At 41.7% G+C, this 14,233-nt stretch overlaps 1 protein-coding gene across 1 annotated transcript in view; it reads right to left on the bottom strand.

Moving 5' to 3' along the window:
* LOC119970958 (very-long-chain 3-oxoacyl-CoA reductase-A-like) overlaps positions 1-14,233 on the bottom strand; it is a 162,773-nt gene that overhangs the window by 119,934 nt on the left and 28,606 nt on the right. The gene's annotated exons all lie outside the window — the stretch shown is intronic.

Here is a 14,233-nt window from a genome sequence, read left to right as displayed (position 1 = left end):
TTGGGGGGGGGGGGGGTGTAAATGTGTATTAAGGGTGACTATGGGTAATCCCGGATTCCTTTTTGTCATTTATGTAAATATGCGGGCTAATATTTGGGGGTTGGTGGGGGGATGGGCTCGTTATTGGGATTGACATATTTGTTGCTGATTATTGTTGGTGGGTGTAAATTTGGGAGAAAATGTGAAAAAGGAGGCGAATAAAAATATATTAATTTTTTTTAAGTTCTCAAATTTGAGCATAAACGTTACCATAAAAACTATAAAATGGAAGAGATATCCAGATTTGTCAAAGTTTAGAACAGTTTGCTCACAGGGGTCAGTTTTTGGGACCCTTGCTCTTCTTGATATACGTCAACAACCTAGACCTTGCTTTACAGGACACCGTTTCAAAATTTTAGGATTATACGAAACATGCAATCATTGTGAGCTGTGAGCAGGATAGTGTAAAATTTCAAAAGAACATGAACAGAGAGAGACCTTATAAAATAAAGCACACAATCGTGAAGGAACAGAGGCAGAAGTACTCGGGTGAATCAGTGCTTAAGTCATTGAAGAATTGAAGGTGGCAGGATAGGTTGAGAGCACAATTAATAAAGCAATTATCCACAGCTTTATCAATAGAGGCACAGAGTAGAAGAGCAAGGAGGCTATGGTGAACTCATACAAGACACCAGTTCAGCCTGTGCTGGAGTACTGCATCCAGTTCTAGATGTCGTACTTTCGGAAAGATCTGAAAGCATATTGATTGGATCCATGTCAGTTGGTGAAGTTAAAACCAATACACAGCTGGTTTCTTTGCTAGAGGTTATTGACTTAGTTCACAGTTAACACTACTCCAACCCCCCCTCCTCCACCCCCAGCTATCCTCATTTATAGGTGTACAAATACACATCACCTGACTAACAATGTAATTGCCATTAAACCTTAAAAATGCAATTGCTATTGAACCTGAATGTAATTAATAAGACAGTCACAGGCATTGGAGTGTGTACAATATAATGAAAGAGAATGCAAATTGGAGAGAGTGAATAATATAATTAAGTAATTAATTAAAACACATTAAGGATGGCAGGACAGGTGATGTGTAACGGCTGCAGCATGTGACAGCTCCTGGAAGGCAGCGTGATCCAGAGCGCAAACATCTGCAGTAAGTGTTTGTGGCTCGAGGAGGTTTGGCTCAGTCATTGAGCTGGAAGCTGAGCTGCAAACATTGTGACACATCAGCAAGAGAGAAAGTTACACCACTTAAGATAGGGTCTTCAGATTTGGTCAGGGACAGGAGTATGTGACTGTGGGTTAGCTAGGTAAGGAGGCCCAGAGGGCAGGCGCCTCAGCAATTGTCCAACAGGCTTGAGGTTCTCTCAGCCTGTTTGGATAAGTGTGGGGGTAGCAGGGTGGATAAGCAAACTGAACCCGGCACCAGAGCCCAGGAAGTTATTCAAGTGGTGGAGGCGAGATGGGGAGCAAAGAGCAACATAGTGGTAGCAAAGGACATGAAGTAATTTAACACTGTTCTCTGCAGCATAATCATTGTCCAGAAGGCTGTGCTGCCTGCCTGGTGCCAGGCTTCAGGACATGTACTCAGGGATGGAGAGCAATTTGTAACAGGAGGATGATCCAGTGATCATGGTCCACATAGCTACCAATGACATAGGTAGAACAAGCAAAGAGTGAGTACGAAGAGCTAGGCACTAAATTAAAAACCGCAAAGGTAATAATCCATGAGCCACGTGGAAATTGGCATAGGGCATACAAGATTAGAGAAATGAATGCATGACTCAAAAGGCTGGCGAGGGAGAACTGTGCTCCCGTTTGAGGGCACTGACATCAGTAGTAGGGAAAGTTGAATCTGTACTGTCAGGACAGTTTGCATCTGAACCTTGCTGGGACTGGTGCTCTAGCGAGCTGCATAACTATGGAGATCAAAAAGCTTTTAAACTAATTAACGGGGCAAAGGATCAAATCTGGCAAGATGTGGTAAACTAAGGGTAAACCGTGTGGTAAAACAAGGCAAGAGAAAAAGGTACTATTACGGAAAATGATAAACAGAATGTGACAGAAAAAGTATAAATCTAAGAGTAACACAGCAGTCAAGGCCAGATGCTATGAAAATAATAAAAAGACAAAATTAAAGGCTCGGCATCGGAACACATGCAACATTCAAAACAGATGAACTTATAGCACAAGTAGAAATAAATAAGTAAAATCCAATAGCATACAGAGGCATGGATGCAGGATGAGAGATTGGGACCCAAATACTGAAGGGCTCATGACCTTTCGGAAGGACAGGGGTCTAGGAAAAGTGGTGGGGTGGCTCTGCTAATTAATGATAGTATTAGCACATGAGAGTGGTGACCCCAATTCAAGAAAGCACGATGTGGAAACTACGGATTGAGAGGAGAAATGATAACAGCAAAGAAGTCCCTTGTGCAACTGGTGTACAGGTCCCCTAATTATAACTATACGTTAGGACAAAGTATAAAAGAAGAGATAATGGGAGCTTGTCAGAAAGATATGATGATGATCATGGGGGTTTTAATCTACACATGGACAGGAAAATCAAATTGGCAAAGGTGGCCTGAATGAGGAATTTATTGAATATTTTCAGGATAGTTGCTCAGAAGAACACATTCTAGAGCCAGAGAGCAGGCTATACTAATAACCTCACAGTGTTACCCCCTTGGTAACAGTGATATTATTGAATTTTGTTTTTCAGTTTGAGGGAGGAAAGAGTGGATCAAAGGCTAGCATTCTAAAACTTTGGGGCAATTATGTGGAAATGAAAGCAGAGTTTTGAGCTAGGAAATTAAGCAATAGGTCTATAGAGATACAATGGCAGGCATTTGAAGGGATATTTCAAAAGACCGATTGGTTACATTCCAACGAGAGAGAAAAAAATTCTACGAGGACTCACAATCCGTGGTCAACTAAAAAAGTTAAAGACAGTAGCAGATGTGATAACTGTAGGATTTTAAATATCTTGAATTATAAACATTTAGCAATTTAAGGGTTAAAAGCCTGGATGAGAGTGTGTTTGACTGTAATAGTCATGTTTTAAAACGTTGTTTTGCAAGACCAGAAAACTTTTACGAGTCAGAGGTGAAAGTGACCAGAGTAAAAGGCTGCCTGGCTAATGGACTGCTGTTTGACTAAGGGGGAAGTCCCTGGCGGTTAATGTGTTTTCAGCCTCGGGAGATGATGTCATTGCTGGGTGGAGCTACGGTATTCAGACATTTCGAGAAAGCATTGTTTGAGTGAGTTCTAATCTGGCTGACACCGAGTCCACAAGTAAGGCAGTTTTCTCTCAATAGGATAGTTAAAAAAGGATTAATAGCATTTAAAGCACTACAGATTTGTCAGAGGACAAAGGGAAACTGAAACAAACAGTCGAAAGCCCTTTTTGAAGACATCCAGCCAGAGTCTGCAGTGGTTCTAACAGAAGTCAAATCTGTTTTGGAAAGCAAGTATTATTCTCTGCCATTGGGATGGAGGTTGGATTGAGAGCTGTATGTTTTTCTTTTCCTTGTTGTTTATAGAGATAGTCATTAAGGGGATTGTCTTCACTGAATTGAGTAGTGTTGTTTAAGGGGTATATGTAAGCTACTTCCAGCTGTGATGTTAAAGAGTTTAATATTGTGTTATTAATAAAAGCAGAGGCAGACAGATTCTTGATAAGCAAGTGGGTAAAAGGTTATCGGGGATAGGCGGGAGGTTACAGTGAGATCAGCTACAATCCTATGGATGGCAGAGCAGACGTAAAGGGCCTGTCTCACTTCCCCTCTATTTATCTCAATGCTCCTAGTTCATGTTTGTATGTAGAAAAGATTTAGGAAAATGGTCCCACGGTTAAGGAACTTCAGTCATGTAGGCAGATTGGAGAAGTTGGAATGCTTTCCTTGGAGAAGAGAAGGCTGAGAAGAGATCTGATAGAGGGGTTCAGAATCATGAAGGTCTGGACAGGATAGTTGAGGAGAAACTGTTACCATTTGTGAAAGGATTGAACACGATGGCACAAATTTAAAAGGGCAAAAGAAGTAATGGAGACATCAGAAAATCACTTTCATGCAGGAAGCTGTTAATATTTGGAATGCACTGCCTCAGTGTACTGGAGGCAGATTCAATCAAAGCATTCAAAAGGGAATGAGACTGCTAACTAAAAAGGACGTGAAAGGTTATAGGGAGAAGGCAGGAGAATGGCATCAAGTTAATTACTCATTTGGAGCACCAGTGCAGACACGATGGGCAGAATGGCCTCCTTCTCTGCTGGAACAATTCTGAAGGTTGAATTCAAGGTAGAACGAAAGAAGGAAAGGCAGAGATGTGCGCGAGTACCAACAGCTGAGAGAAACAAAGAGAGGGCGATTGAGAGGGGGAGTTGAGTTTGTCAAGTGCCAGAAGTGGAAGATTCAGCATAACATTTCAAATACAAACAACAATAATCCTGGGTTCTGTGCTCAGGGACAGTGAACGGGAGAGAAATGGGTAAGGATCATCAGTGTTTGGGCAAATGAGGCAGGAACATGGAGAGAAATAGAGGGGAAGGGAGACAGACATTTCAGAGTGCATTTCAATCACGATTAAATCCGAGAGAGGGAACAGACAGATGGGGAGAGAAATTGTCCAATATTATTACTGTACTGACAATGGGATCTAGCATTTTTACATTGGAACAACAAACACTTTAAAAAAATAATTCATGTACCGTGAGGAACTCCATAAGGTTGGCTAGCATGCATGCCACACAATCCCATTCGCAGACAACGGTGGGAACACAATTGACACCTTACAGTTGATGGTTTACTCATTTATGACGAGTAGCCATTCCGAGTTCTGAGACTCAACTTACAACAATTGCACCAAGGACATTTGGGTCTCAAAATCTTGAGCCAGAAGCACGCATTGAGCAAGGAGAACATGGAGCTGGCCAGTGTCTTCCAATCTGAACTGGATGGCAATAAGGAAACGGCTCAGAATGTGGGGATTTGCAGAAGTGCAAGGAAGACACGGAAGGTATTATTTCCTCCCAAAGAGTGGAACTGTCAAGTGATTTTCACTTGCATTACATTATGTGATTCATCACCTCGTTTCATTTAAGCAGGGAGCACACGTTATTACACGCTGCTCCTCTGGATGCTTTATTCATGGGTGCTTTATTCAGGAGTCTTGTACATCTTTCGAGATGGACTCAGATTTTGCACAATGGGACGTTCAGTTTGCTTTCAATGACATGGAACTGGATGCATGTTCTTTGTAACAAGATGAACATTCCCTGTGAAAGTTATACATGCTGGTTATTATACATGTACAGGAGAGAAACTGACTTTTGATTCTTGTATACAAGGGGTTGATTCCAACTGTCTAATATACAATGTACATCATCGCAGGAAGTGATGCAACCTCACACGATCGATCTCTCTCTCCGATAAAGGAAAACTTGCAGATGTGGAGTACTTGAGCTTACAAAAGACATTTGGTAAATCACCACATCAAAGGTTCCCACACAAAATAAGAGCTCATGGTCTCAGGATAACATATTAGCATGAATAGAGGGTTGGTTAGCGAACAGTAAGCAGAAAGTAGAGATAAATGGGTCATTTGCCACATGGATCAGTGTTGGGGTGATACTTAGATGAGAGGACTGAATTTTTTGTAAGCTAAATTTGCTGATGTCACAACTAAGTTGTCAAGAGGAGGCAAGGAGATCACAAAGGGATCTAGATAGGTAAAGTGAGTGGACAAAAAATTGACAAATGCAGTATATAATGTGGATAAAATTTAACTTTTCCACCTTGACAGAAAGAATAGAAAGGCAGTATACCATTTAAGTGGAGAGAGATTGCTGAACTTGGTTGTAGAACGGGATCTGGGTGTCCTGGTACATGCCCTGCACCAAAGTCCAATGTTCAGTATCTGTGTGAATCAGTTAACAGTTTTCAAAACTTAATATTTCACTATGTATAACTGAAAACAGATTTGCACCATCAGATCCATAAGTTTAAGATGTATATTATAAATCAGCAATAGAAATCCAACAGGATTGCCTTGGAATGTTGATTTCAAATTAAATTGCTAGGTCATGTCAACCTGTGTTACCTCACTGCAGGTAATACAGACTATGGAAACTTGTCACTGAAAATCAAAATCTAAGTCTAGTCCACAATGCAGTACATTTGAGCCAAAAGAGCAAGCTGCAGTCCTGATTATTTGCCATATTATCAGTGAACTGACCTGGTGGGAATTGGGTTCAGCAGCAGCAGGTACTCAGTCGATGTTGGGATACCAGTGGAAGATAATAAAAGTAATTCTGTTACATTATTGGTGTGAAACCAAACAGCAGACACGTAGACTTCGAGCATTGGTTCCACTTAATAAAGCAACAAACTGGACAACCACGAATGGAAGCATTGATTTAATCATATTCATAGATTTATGAATCCACCATCTGGACAAATGTGCTTGTTCCAGTAAAGTAAATGCAATGAGCCAGTCTTGACAGCTTGTGCTCAGGGTCACTGTTCTGAATTGTGGAGTCCGCACATTTATTGAGTCCTGCAACAGCTGCCAAGTGTAAAAGAATCATGAGGTAAAGGAGCAGCACACATGGGTAACATCCGTATGCCCCCAAACAGTAACAAATAAATATTGGAAACTTACAAGCATCTTTACAATCTCAGTTCAGTTCAAATAGAAGTCCTGAAGGGCATCAAGCTATCCCTAGTTTAGCACATACATACACACACACACCCCCACCACCCCAATGTGATCTCGAAAACCACTCGGCTAAATTAAAATAATTTTCCCCAAGGATACAGGGATATATCGGGGGGGAGAGTTACTGGGTCTCAGCCTCTACCTCTGCCCTGTCAATAAACTACTGGCTGGTGGCATAGACAAGGTGGTGAGGAGTGAGCGCTGGCCCACAGTCCACTTGCTGCTCTTATGACTGTGTAAATTGGCCATGTTTGCCAATGAAATAGTGAGCACATTTCAACATTAATGGGCAGCATGGTAGCACAGTGGTTAGCACTGTCGCTTCACAGATCCAGGGTCCCAGATTTGATTCCCTGCTTGGGTCAATGTCTGTGCGGAGTTTGCACGTTCTCCCCGTGTCTGCGTGGGTTTCCTCCAGGTGCTCCGGTTTCCTCCCACAAGTCCCGAAAGACATGCTTGTTAGGTGAATTGGACATTCTGAATTCTCCCTCAGTGTACCCAAACAAGCGCTGGAGTGTGGCGACTCGGTGATTTTCACAGTAACTTCATTGCAGTGTTAATGTAAGACTACTTGTGACACTAATAAAGATTATCATCGGTTGCGCTGTGCTTTGAAATAACTAAGAATGTGACAACCTACATAAAATGTTCCTTTCCTTTAACAAAATATTCTGAATATTCAAAATTAATTGGAAACGTGTAATGAACATACTAATGGCTTATTTAAAAAACAATAATTAACATTGTCTGCAGCAGCACAGTGGCCCAGTGGGCTAGCCCTACAGCCTCACGGCGCCGAGGTCCCAGATTCGAGCCCGGCTCTGGGTCACTGTCTGTGTGGAGTTTGCACACTCTCCTCGTGTTTGCGTGGGTTTCGGCCCCACAACCCAAAGATGTGCAGGGTCGGTGGATTAGACATGCTAAATTGCCCCTGAATTAGAAAAAGGGAATTGGGTACTCTAAATTTATAAAAAAAAACATGTATGCTAGATATTTCAAAACACAAGATCATCTCAAAATTAAAACTATGACTTAACCATCCTTAATCACTTTTTCAGTGTATTTGTGCACATGGTGGTGGTATAAATATCTTTACCAAACATAAATTAAAGCTGACATGTCAAATAATTGGGAAGCAGAGAACACTAATTGGTTACTACTCATGCTCAATTGTACAATACAAACTTCACAGATGCAGTGGAAAATTTCACCATCATAAAATCAATACAGCTTCACAAAGAGGAGATTATTTGCGACCACATTGGTTCAGCATTTTCCTCATAAAATAATCTGGAGCAAGTGTCACAAATAGTTACAAAGCTAATGAAGCTAATAGATTGCAAACTTAAACAGGATAAGCAACAGGAGGATTTGAGAATAATCGAGCATTGGTGCCAAATAAAATATAATGGAGAAACCCAAGCATATTTCACATGGGAACCAAAAATCAAGAAGGGACCACCACTTCAATGGAAAGAAAATAACTTCTAGAATATGAAAGATCTACAGCCTGACAATTTTAAAACAAGTACAACATTGACCAAATCAGGATGTATTTTTTTTTTTAAAGTCGGTCTTGAACCAAAAGTAAGTTAATCCTGCCATTTTATAAATCATTGCCATCACCACACTTAGAATACTATGTACGGTTTTGGTCACAGAACAAAGATACTGCGACTATTGTAAAATATATGAAGGTAACTCGTACAACTGAAAGGATGGAGCGGTTGGATTCGGTTGAATGATTATCACTTTACCATGATCTCACTAGGAAAAATGATCAGTTGATATGATCATTGCTACTTTATGGATTTTAAAAGTTGTGTAGGCCCTTACCTCCCCCAAGTCCCGAAAAACGTGCTGTTAGGTGAATTGAACATTTTGCATTCTCCCTCTGTGTACCCAACAGACGCCGGAATGTGGCGACTAGGGACTTTCCACGGTAACTTAATTGCAATATCACAAGTAAGCCTACTTGTGATAATAAAGAATTTTTTTTTTTTTAAACCTCACCACCCATCCGATTTCTTTGTAGAACAATTGGTAAAGATTGATTACTTTCATCAGTCAACAATTCTGTTATTATTGTACCATGTATCTCAATGTGCAAGTTTCAATCTGCATGTGCATACATACATATACGAGTATCTACACGGTGAACAGGGGAGCTGCTATGAGCAGTATTCACACAAAAAAAACTATTTTAACCAATTACAAATTGATCTCAACAGATTTGTTCTCAACAAATCACCTTGAAGAAAGCAAGGATTATGCTGGAATGGAAAGTAGTCAGTGTGCAAGATTTCAGAATTTTACTTCTGCAACTGGCAGTTGCTTGTGGGGCCAGTACCATCTTGGATCATGAGTAGAAGCAAAAGGCACAAGTAAAATTTGGCATGGCTGAAAGATGGGATTTATCATTTGAAGCTCCGTTATGCTTTTGAAGCACATGGTTCTAGAGTGAATGTAATTTTTGAGATAGTCAAACATGTAAAATGTCTCAGCCTTTTTCTTTGGATCCACCATCTTCAACTGACGTTTATTTAATCAAATCCAGTTTGAATTACAACTGTATTACTTGAGGGAAGACTACGGGCTTTTCACAGTAACTTCATTTGAAGCCTACTTGTGACAATGAGATTTTCATTTCATTTTCATACAAGAGGTCCTGGGACGACAACTCCCAGCAATCCATTCAGTGCCCAAGATCTACGTCTCCTGGTAAAACTGGCCAAGTGTATCAAACCCCAAGTTGCCAAAATAGTTTAAAACCTTGCATCTTAAATATATAGGAGCCTCAGTACAAAAGTAATGATTCTTCATATCCACAGATAAATGGATCAAACCTACAGTAAGAAAAGCTTGATGCCCCTCTACACGGTTTGAGAAACAAAATGAACATGGTAGACAAATAAAGTCATACGAATATCACTTAATCTACTGATACACTCAACACTTTTGTTGCAGATATTATCCAGCTGACAACATGACAAAAATTATATCACAGACCTTGAACAAGCACTGATGTAATTTGCAGGGCACAGGGAATAGTTAGAATGGGGCTCATCTTTGGGTTGAAAGCAACTCATTAACACAAGCATAAGAACTGCTAGCTCAAATACTATAGCAGATTTAAAGCTGGAGCAAGACAGATCATAACAATGTTTAAATACCCCATTTCCGAGAGTATTATCTCAATTGAAGCCAAACAGGATTATGCATTTTTGTGTCAACTAACTCTCAACAAAATACTTATTTAGGGTATACGTACACAAACGATGTAATTTTTGTTCAGTGTGGTACATACATTACACTTCTCAGTAACAGTTCCACTTCCGCCATGGTAATTATTTTTCATACTTTAAATGAGAGAATGGTAGTAATGGATAAGATGCATTGAATGGTCCCTACTCTGGACCAATGTAAATATTTCTCATATCAATCATTGCAGCAATGCCAAAGTTCACCTATAATTTGGCAAACGATACAAGTCTAACAGGACATAGGTTGAAACTGATCTGGATAGGCAAAGTCTGCCATTCATCAATCAAAACATTAAAATGTCACATAACTTTTAGTATAAATTATTCTATGGCAATTATTGCCTACCCTTGGCTGCCCACTTCACAGCAGGTAATGGTGGGCCTTCTGCATGACTGTAGTCCATGCAGTGAGGTTACGCCAAAAGTACCATTAGGTAGGGAGTTCGAGAATTATGTTCCAACAATAATGAAACAGCGATGTGTCCAAGAATGATGTGCTATTTGGAGGAGAATTGCAATGATCGTGTTCCAATGCACCTCCTGCTTTTATTCATCTCAATGATACAATGGGAATTGTGGATGGGATGAAAAATCAAACTGCTTTCACCTGGGTGGCGTCAAGTTTCTTCAATGTTGTTGGAGCTGTCCCAATACAGGCAAGTTCCATCAGTCACTTGGCTTGTGCTTTGTAGGTGGTAAGCCACTGCTCAAAGAACATTCAGTCATCGCAGCACTGAAATGGTTCGTCCAATCCAGCTTCTCATCAATGGTATCCCGACAGGACCAGGATCATTGTAGCAATCATGTCATGGGAAGTGGCTATCCTCTCTTCTTGGAGATGATTGCTGCCTGGTACTTGTAAATCACAAATGTATCTTTGCTACTTTTGAGCCCAAGCCTGAACGTTGCCCAGGTCATGCTGCACATCGGCATGGACTGCCTCATTTTCGGAGGAATTGCAAGTTGAACTGAACACTGGGCAATCGATAGAAAACGGCCCACTTTTGACCTTGTGGATGGATGGTCATTGACAAAACATCTGAACATAACTTGGCCTAGTATTCTGCTGTCAGGAATTCCTGCAGTGATGTACTTATGTTAAGTTGACTAATCAATGTCAACCATGCTTCTATGCTAGATGACCTCAATCCCAGGAGTTTTCCCAGTGAGTCCCATTGATTTCAACTTTACTCTGCCCCTTGTACAATGCTGCCTTGATGTCAAGGGCAGTCCTTCCCCTCACCTCCAGAATTCAGCTGGTGTCCGATATTTGGAAAGACTTGTAGCAAGATCAGGAGCTGTGTTTCTGGCAGAATCCAGACTGAAAACAGACTAGGTGTATTGATAAGCGCCACTTGATAGCACCACTAACATCTCATTTTTCTGTTGATTAGGCTTAGGGAGTAGACAACATTGACATATATGAATTGACTGAGCTTCCAAATAAAAGTACTGCCAGCGACTTTGATTTTATGGGGGAATGGGTGATGGAGGGAACACATTTTGATGTATTGGCTCAGACCCCCCCCCTCAAGACCTACTTTCATCTCTTTCCTATGCAGACAGACTATTTCAATCTCTGAACTCAGATATAATAAACATCTGTAAACACAAACATTTTCCCCATCTTGAATTTTGATCAAAAAGCTCCAATTCAGGAACACAATCTTCTACAAACTAAAGTTCAGCAGCTCAGATGAGGGCAAGTGTTCTCACTTACGTGCTCTACATTATACGAATTGTTTTTTTTAAAAATATTTTTATTCTCCTTTTTCACATTTTCTCCCAAATTTATACCCAACAATAAACAATAATCAGTAACAAATGTAAATGTAAATAATCTTTATTGTCACAAGTAGGCTTACATTAACACTGCAATGAAGTTAATGTGAAAAGCCCCTAGTCGCCACATTCTGGCACCTGTTCGGGTACACAGAGAGAATTCAGAATTTTCAGCTGGTACGGGAATTGAACCTGCACTGCTGGTCTTGTTCTGCATCACAAACCAGCCATCAAGCCAACTGAGCTAAACCAGCCCTATAATGTCTATCCCCTCCTCCCATCCAAACCCCCAAACATTAGCCTGCATGCTAACGTAAATAACAAAAAGGAATCAGGAATTACCCATAGTCACCATTAACACATACAGTCCCCCATCCCCCAACTCTCTGACTGCCCCCCTCTCTCATGATCGATGTAATCCAATTCTCGCAAGTGCATAATGAATAACGCCCATGAACTGTAGAACCCCTCCATCCTTCCCCTCAGTTCAAATTTGACCTTCTCAAGAGTCAAGAATTCCAGCAGGCCCCCCCCCCACCCCCATGCCAGGGCACAGGGTGAAGAGGCTGCTCTCCATCCCAACATCTGCTTGATCTGCGATCAAAGAGGCGAAGGCTACAAAACCTGCCTCCGCACCAGTTTCCAAACCCAGCTGGTCTGACACCCCGAATATGGCCTCCCGAAGGCCCGGGTCCAGTTTCACGTGCACCACTTAGAGATTACCCTAAAAACCTGCATCCAGGAATCCTCCAGCTTTGGACAGGACCAAGACATATGAACATGGTTTGCACCCCCCTGCCCAAATGATAACACACATCTTCTACCCCCTTAAAGAGCCAGCTCATCCTCGCCCTCGTCAGGTGTGCTCTACATAATACCTTCAGCTGTATCAGCCCCAAACTCGCACAAGGTGGAGGCGTTCACCCTCCGGAGCACCTCACACCAGAACCCCTCCTCTATAACCTCTCCCAACTCTTCCTCCCACTTTGCCTTGATCCCTTCCCACAGTGCCTTCTCCTCTTCCAAAATAGCCACGTAAACCACCGACACTACCCCTTCTCCAGCCCCCCTGTTGTCAGCACCTCCTCCAGCCATGTGGAAGCCGGCTCTACCGACAAATCTCCTTTCTGGCAAAGTCTCAAACCTGCATGTATCTAAATATTTCCCCCTTCTCCAGCAAATACTTCACTCCCAGCCTCTTCAATCCTGCAAACCGATCCCCAAGAAACAAATCTTGTACTGTCCCAATTCCTTTCTTCTCCCATCTCCAAAAATTTCCATCCCACTTCTCTGGCTCAAATCTATGATTTCCCCCGAATCAGCATTTCCCTTGACCCTGCCCCCCACCCAAACTGCTGGCGAACCTGCCTCCAAATTCTCAACGAAGCTATTACTACCGGACTCAGTATTTTCCCAGGGCCGTAGGGAGCGGCGCTGTTGCTAGTGCCTTCAATCCCAACCCACTACATAAACTATCCTCCATTCTGACCCACTGGGAGTCAACCCCTCTGACCCAGCTCCATACCTTCTCCACATTCGCCACCCAGTAATAATACATCAGGTTCGGAAGACCCTAACCCCCTGCCTTCCTCTCTGTAGTAGAACCTTTCTAATTCTGGCCACCTTTCCTCCCTATATGAACGATGTAATCATCTCTCCAAAAAATGCGTTTGGCAGGAAAATAAACAGAAATCCCAGCAACACATTAATTTTAACTGCCTGTACCTGACCCGCCAGTGATAGAGGGAGACCATCCCATCTTGCCAGATCAGTTAGATGGGAGTTGTTTTTTAATTGTTATTCCAAATTACCAACTCAGCTGCAGCAAAGCTCAGCTGTTGCTCGCCTGTCACTGCCTTAAGTCTAGGAAACTAGGCCACGATTTGCCCTTTTTTTCGGAATGTAGTAGAATCTCCTTCTCCTTAGCCAGTCCCTCGGGATCAGGGGTGACATGCTTCCATTCTGGTTCAATGAGTTCCGAGATGGCTAATATGTTCGATGCACAATCTTCAGACTCTGCCACATGCAGGGTGCTTAAAAGATTGGGTACATGGCTTGGCTGGAAGTTTGTGCACTCCCTCCAATGTAATGACTTTGCTCCTTCCGACAAAGTCACTCAATGTGGTCAGTGCCTTCTCCATTTTAATCGGTCACAAGCCAGGGTCTCCCATCAATCAGTGGTGATGTTTTGTAGAGTAGTACAGATATAACATGCTTAACCAAACTGACTGTAAAATGTTAACTTCTGGTGCTACACTACAGGCAAGTCCCACCAATAAAATAAATACAAATCTTTCCTTCAGATTGTCCGTTGTGAATCACAAGATTAGTGATTTTTCAAAGCTGATTTAAGGTTTTAGCTAAGATTTTCAAATATAAAACTTATTCAATGAAGGCCATTGATATTTCAATTTCAAATCAATATGTTAACCTCCAAGTCAAGAGTACTTTTGAGCTTTTTGGCCCAGCCCTTCAAT

This window comes from Scyliorhinus canicula, chromosome 9, assembly GCF_902713615.1.
Source record: "Scyliorhinus canicula chromosome 9, sScyCan1.1, whole genome shotgun sequence".
Lineage (NCBI taxonomy): Eukaryota > Metazoa > Chordata > Chondrichthyes > Carcharhiniformes > Scyliorhinidae > Scyliorhinus > Scyliorhinus canicula.
Note: the sequence above shows the minus strand (reverse complement) of the source record. Positions and strands in the feature narration are given on the sequence as shown.